Genomic DNA, 7,253 nt, shown 5'->3' with positions numbered 1-7,253 from the left:
AAGCGGATGACAAAGTTGTGCCACGAATGCCAGCAAAATTGTAATAATTTTTAACGCAAATCCTTATTGTTGCGATTGCTTCTGCTTTTACTGCTCTTACTGCGATTGTTGCGATTGTTGCTGGTGGCAAATATGGCAATGTACATCTGGTTATTGGCATTTGAAACTTCATTGAAAGTTTTATTTTGTTTAATTTTATATTGTTTTGTTTGTTAATTATAATTTCAACTTTTACTTAATTGCGTCTTCTCATAAATTTTAGCCTTTGTTAATTATTTGCCAATTAGATAATACGAGTTTAATGCTACTAACCCGCATTTGCTTAGCAATTGGAGCACTGGTAATAAAATTGAAACAGTAAAAGTGAATTTAATTAATTCAAATATTTTCTATTTGTTGTTTTTTATTCATTATTGTTTTAATAATACTACTTTTCCATGAATGTAGCAATGAGCAGCTTTTAAAGATGATTAGTAATACCTATTTAGCAAATAATAAATACAAACAAAACATAAATATACTTAACATGAAGTCAAAAGCAACAAATTTACATAAATAACAATAATATAATTTAATTGTTACATTTCAGAAATAATTAATTACAACACTTAACAGCTTCAAAAACAATAGCAACTTGTAGCATCGGCAACAATACAAATGCAAATTTATGTTGCATGGATATAAGCAAGATGCTGAAGCATTATTTAATCCAGTACACAAGCAGCAAGCCAACAATAATATATATCACTTATGGGAACTGCAAAATTATGTGTTGTATATATACATAAACTGGCATATATATATCATACATAACACGTATGTTATCAAATAGTGCAGTCGCTTTTAAACCACTTTTTAGGAGGGCTTCCGTATGCATAAGTGTCGACATGTATGAGAGATAGAAGTTATTATTTGATGATATATTAAATTTAATACTAATTAATTTTGTTGAGTTTATTGTTAAAAAGAGTTTTAAAATTATTAAATAGTTTTAATGGAGCTTAAAGATGTCAAAAAATACAATAACAATTATAAATTTATAAAGGTCTGCTTTATACAAATATTAAAACTGTTGGGCATATATTAGAAATTTTTCGGTTTATATACTTTTTCATAATATCGTTTCTTGTTTCTTAAGACCTGTACTTATGAAACAAAAATCGAACAATTTGCACTATTGTATTAGAAGATTGTAATAAAAGTTTAGCTTATAAAATTATTATCCCCATAATTTTGTTCCATTTTAATACTTGTGGGTATCTTAAAACATGATGTAATTAAGCTGATTGTCATAAAATAAATTATTATAAGTTATAGTGATAAGCTTAAGACATTGCTATACACTTTGACCATAACACTGTGATTCTGTTATAGTACATAAATACACTTGTTTTGGACCATTATAATTATTTCTAGCTTTTAATGCTTGGTTAGACTTGGTTAGGTTAGACTTGGTTAGGTTAGACTTGGTTAGAATTGTTACAACTTAACAATTCTAACCAAGGCATCAATAAACGACCAAGGTTCGTTACAATAAGTTGCTATTACTAAAACAAAAATGAAAGACACAATTCTTTGAGTATCTTTAGTATTTATTACAAATTGATTTTAAGACTCTTTCTTCTCGCTATCTTGCACGTTTCTCTCCTATTTGTTGACCCATGACTCGGCGTTTAATAAGTATACGGTATTGAAGCCAAATGAAGACGAGAAGAGAAGAAGAGGAAAAGGAGATGATGAGGAGTTTTGTGAGTTAAATTGATTTCAAGGCCTTTTTCCTCGTTATCTGCCAAGTGTCTCTCATAGTCGTTGACCCATGACTGAGAATTGAATAAGTATACGGTGTTGAAGCCAAATAAATACGTAAAGAGAAGAAGAGGAAAAGAAGATGATGAGGATGAGAAAAGGAGCCTATTGCTAAGAAAACGCTACAACAATTGTCACTAATGTTGGCTTGACTAGGTGATAGTGTTGAAGTATAGGTGCCCTGCGCTAAATGATTTCATCTAAGATGATATAAATTTCGTTTCTTACGAAGAAATCTTTAATATATGTGCTGAACTAAGCACTTCAAGCTTATTGTAAAAAAAATCTAAGAAAAACCGCTGAAGTTGTGACTCTTGCTTCTTGCGAAGAAAACCCAATAGGAAATACTGAAACTTACGAGTCCTGCCTCTCGGTAAAAAAAAATCAAGAGGAAACATTAAATGGAAAAATGTGTTAAAAAAAAGTATGAGTAGAGTGTGAATATTACTTTTAGAATAGTCAAATTTGTCTTGGTTTGATAACAAAAGTTTTACAATTACTTATCTCAATATCTCACACGTGACTGCCGATATAGAAAATTCAATTTCTAATATATTAAGTTCGATATTTTGTATATCAGGTTAACTCCAAGTAAGGTAACTACATTATAGTGTACTTTACTGTCAAACTTTGAATATCAGAAGTTAAGTCTCAATAACTCAACCCCGATGTCGTGCACTTGACTGTAATACTTTAGATATCAGAATTTTAACTCTCAATTAGTGCACTCGATGTTCCACACTTGACTGTCGTGCCGTACTTTACATACTTAAAGCACCTAATATTATAATATAAAGCATTTACCACTAAAGCAACTTATTCACAACACTTGAAAAATCAATTATAGACAGTATGTTTCAATTTAGTTTAATTATTGAACCATTTGAGTTATCACTAAGCGCGACTGTTGGCAAACACTTGACATTCTATGTGTTATTCCGAACACCTCTATATCTATTCGATATTTAAAAAAATCCATACTCTTATTGATAGAATATCATAGCAAGTCAATCAACTAAGTAACAGTTAAAAATTTGATTGAGTTTTTTGACTATATATCTAAAACCGAATATTTAAATAATTATAAATATCTCAAATATTTAAATTTGATACTTTAATTACATTTTTCTGGAGATTACTGTAAGAAGTGATGCTCTTTAAGTGAGATGCATTTATCACACTTTTAATAGCGTTGGCAAGTATAACGTTAGTCATTGATGTAAACATGCAGTTAAATAAAAAAAGATTATTCTTATAAAAAGATAAATAAGAAAAATAAATAAATAAAATTAAGATTATTTATTGATTTGTACTTATTTTTTAGTTTCATATTACAATACGATAAATTAGTATTTTTATTATTTGCATAATATTGCACATAGTTAAAATTTAAATATTCAAGAACAAAGACTAAATATGTTACGTTTGTTCTGTAAAACAATTGATGAAGAAAAATTCCAATTACGTAAATGCCTTTTATTATAAATTATTGTAATAAAGAGGAAAAAAAAAATGAAAAATTTTAAAGAAAATATGTTATAGTCTTTATCATTAAAATAGCTTAATTAAAAGTAAAATGTTTAATTATATTAAATCATGCAATTGCCATGTGCAATTTGATCCAAATCGATTTTATTGCGTGCACAACAGTGCGTATGAGTAATTTTGCTATAATGCAGCTGTGGAAAAGGAGCTGTGCACGATTAGCAATATGTGTGAGATATAATTTATCATATTATCGTAATTATTACATTCAACATCAAATTTTATACTTGCTTTCTATTAAAATTGTTGCAAGACAATTTAGTTACATATTACAAATTGTTATACATGGGAGCTTTACTGCAGAAGGAAGTAAAACAATTAAAATTAATTAAATCAGTAAGTAACATTTATTATTGCAACAAAAATTAAAGGTAAAATTCAGAAGATTACACTTTTTACATTAAGATAGATATTAACTGTAAATTAACTGTAAATCAACATATCTTCAAACTAAACTTAACTTATGGTTGGACGTTGGGACAGCGCACCGTTCAACAAGTGACCTCACTGAAGTGAAGGATTAGCCGAAGTAGACCACAAAACTACTTAGATCCTTTTTCGTCCTTCTATTCTCGGATGTCATTATTGAATTAAAGCTGGAGTGGCTTCCATTCGCATAACTATATCTCTTGTTAATGCAAGCAGCTCATTTAGCTTGAGGTTGCCTGCCAAATCATCACCAACCCAATGGTGTCCCAAAACAGTCTTTCTCCTACTTGCCAGTGCTGGACATATGTACAATATATGCACCGCTGTCTCTTTTTCTTCTAGACATAGTCTGCAAGTGTCTTCCTCAGCAAGAGTTATCTTTTTAAGGTGATAGTTGAAATCTTCAATCAAGTATTTTCAAACTAAGAAATTCCTATTATATTAGAGGAATATTCGGACATATTTCAGTCTGCCTTAATAATTGTCTAATATACGTATTCAATATCTACTAGTTGTTTATTTTTAACAATGTTAGTAAATGGCAGACCCAAGACTAGATTACTTGATTCTATTGTAAAAATTGTGATGTGAGAAACATGCATCTCGCTCTGATCGGGCAGTCACTAAAAAGTCAAAAAAATTGGAACTGTTGGAACTGATAAAGCAAAATCGACACAAAACCTGACAGGAGACAGCTTAGGCACTAATTATTAATGACATTACAATTTTAAACCATTAAAAAAGAAAAGGCTTATAAAAACGCTCAATGTTTCATTGACTTATAATAAAAAATGTTAAAATGGATTAAGTAAGAGAAGATTCAATGCAAAGGATCATGGTCAAAGTCCACTGTTACTTCACAAACGACTTTAAAACTTATATTAATGGCAAAAAAGTTTATGTAGAGTATTTAGTGGGATTGAAAGGGAATTGTCTATTACGAGCCGCTCCGGTCTGATACAAGGATTATTTCGTCGCTCTACTGCTCACAATTCGACTACTTGTACGGAACATACAAAGAAGTGCTCAGAATTGGGTAACAGAAATGAAATTATATTCCATCATGACAATGCAAGACCACACACGACTCGAAATAAATTGTCAGAAATTGTTTGGGACGTTGTAATACTTCAACCATATAAGATGGATCTCATACCATCTGACTGTTATCTGTTGCGGTTTCTACAAAAACCTCTTAATGGTATGAAATTGACTGAAGACCCGCTAAAAATCACTTAGTCAAGTTTTTCGTCAATTAACCACACAAGTTCTACACTGAAGCTAGCCAAAACAATAGCAAAATGTCATAAATAATAATGGTAAATACAAAATCTATTAAAATTAATTTTCATTAAATAAAATTGTTGTTCAAAAATGTTTCAAAACACAGCGATTAGTTTTTATATCTCTCAATATATATGCTGATCTATTTTAATAATTAATTTATATAAATAACACTTTTATGAGTGCAAAGTTATCTAAATGGTGTTATAAAAACATTCTTATAACTTGATATGTCAATATATATACATTAGGGTGTCATTAATTTTCGAAAGTCGGGGTGCCGTCAACCGATTTTACGAAAAAAAAATTGCCCATATACCTTAATGGCACCCTAATATACATATATCTTTTTATTTACATAATTTTTGGTGACTATCTACTTGTGAGTCAATAGTCCTTTTTAACTATTTAAGTACACTTTCAGGTTTTTCTTCCTTTTTTATAATAAAAAGTATTGTAAATTATAAATATTTTAAAGCGAAACTTATGTATTTCATTTTTTATAAGCCACTCAAGCAATTTTTAAAATGGTTTACTTACTTCATTTTAATGAAAATTATATATGCTGACTTATATTATGTACTCATTTCATATTTCCTTTGGCAACGCGAATAAAAAAATGGTTATAATGCTAATGTTCACCTTCGTTCTTCTTATTATTCTCCACGAGGTCTGTAGAATAACCGGTAAAAACTGAGATGGATAAAATGGTTGTCACTGTGCTTGGCTAAAACAAATACCAAAGGTTTAAATTATTCATTAAATTTTTCTGCATAATATTTTGTTCGCAGAAACCATTTGAATTTACGGCTCCCTTTTTAATTAAAAATTGTTTGCCATATAAATTCTATTTTTATGCGTACATACAATAATCGCTAAAAAATATCAAATCATAAAAATAAATGTTGTAAATCTGTAAAAAAGGGAATTTTAAAAGCATAGATTAAAATTTATATTTTTTACAATTAATAAACTGCTGTGCATATTAAATTTCTGAAACATTTAAGGGCACGTTTCAGTTTCATACGCGAATTATGGATATATTTTATAAATCCGGACAGAAGGATTCGTTTGCATGCACGCAAACGAATTTATTTTTAATTGCACGCAATTTAAAGGAGTTGTCTAAAAACTATAACTGCACTACATCAGGTAGAATGAACTGCTCATAATATTAAACATTTTATGTTTATTAATATATATTATTTATGAATATAAAATTTTTAATTTTTTTATGGGGAAGAGGTGAAATGCTTTATGCACCATCAAACCGACCTTCCCCGAAATGATCTGTCCAACTCCTACTGTGTAGTATACGAACTAAAACACACTCTCTTCTTCTTCGGGATGTTTCACCCTGAGACTGCTTTCGCATTACCGCAGAAAGGATCCCTTATAATTTGGATATCCATGCCATATGCTTCTCGTAAAACCTACTTTTCGTAACCTTACTCCTGACCCAAATTAGATTGCTCTTCATTTTAGATAAGTTTGCGTTAAAGTCTTTCTATTTTCTCTTAGCACATATTCGATGAATTGTGTGATTTTATTCTAATTTTCTACTCATTCTGTCATTTACATATTCTGCAAATAGTGTTCAATAGAAATAGTCAATTTCGCCGAAATTCCTTTCTGTTTACGGCTTTACATTCGAAATTAGCTTTGCTGTCAATCGGAGTTCCATCGAAGTTGTTATCAAATCTGAAAAATTTGTTCTCTTATATCTTGAAAACCTACTGAGTTATTTGAAACATCTACTCTTTAAAAAAAGTGACATATTAATATATAAAGTTAAAAATTTCCCTTATGCTTTTATGTTTATGCTATAACCACGTAATTCATTATAATAAATATATAGTTAAGTAAGTTGAAGCAACTCAAAATGATATTGTACTTCTCCGATCATCTCCAAATTTTTTCATTATGCTGTACTTTACTTTTCATGTTAAACTTCTTCTTCCACGTTCAAGTTTTTAAGGAATAAACGAATAATAAAACGCATATAAATTTAAGTATAACTTAAAGAATAATACAAGTATAGTAAGGAAGTAATGATAAAGTGATATACAGATTCTACTATAAATCCGTCTTCAATAGATATGTATATATTTTAGAAATACATACTAATGCTTGGAAGAAACTTAATTGTAAATTGAATATACTTTTCAAATCTTCTTAAACCTTGTGCC

This window comes from Teleopsis dalmanni, chromosome 2 (assembly GCF_002237135.1).
Source record: "Teleopsis dalmanni isolate 2A chromosome 2, ASM223713v2, whole genome shotgun sequence".
In the NCBI taxonomy this organism is placed as follows: Eukaryota; Metazoa; Arthropoda; class Insecta; order Diptera; family Diopsidae; genus Teleopsis; species Teleopsis dalmanni.
The sequence above is the reverse complement of the archived record's forward strand: the minus strand, read 5'-3'. Positions refer to the sequence as shown.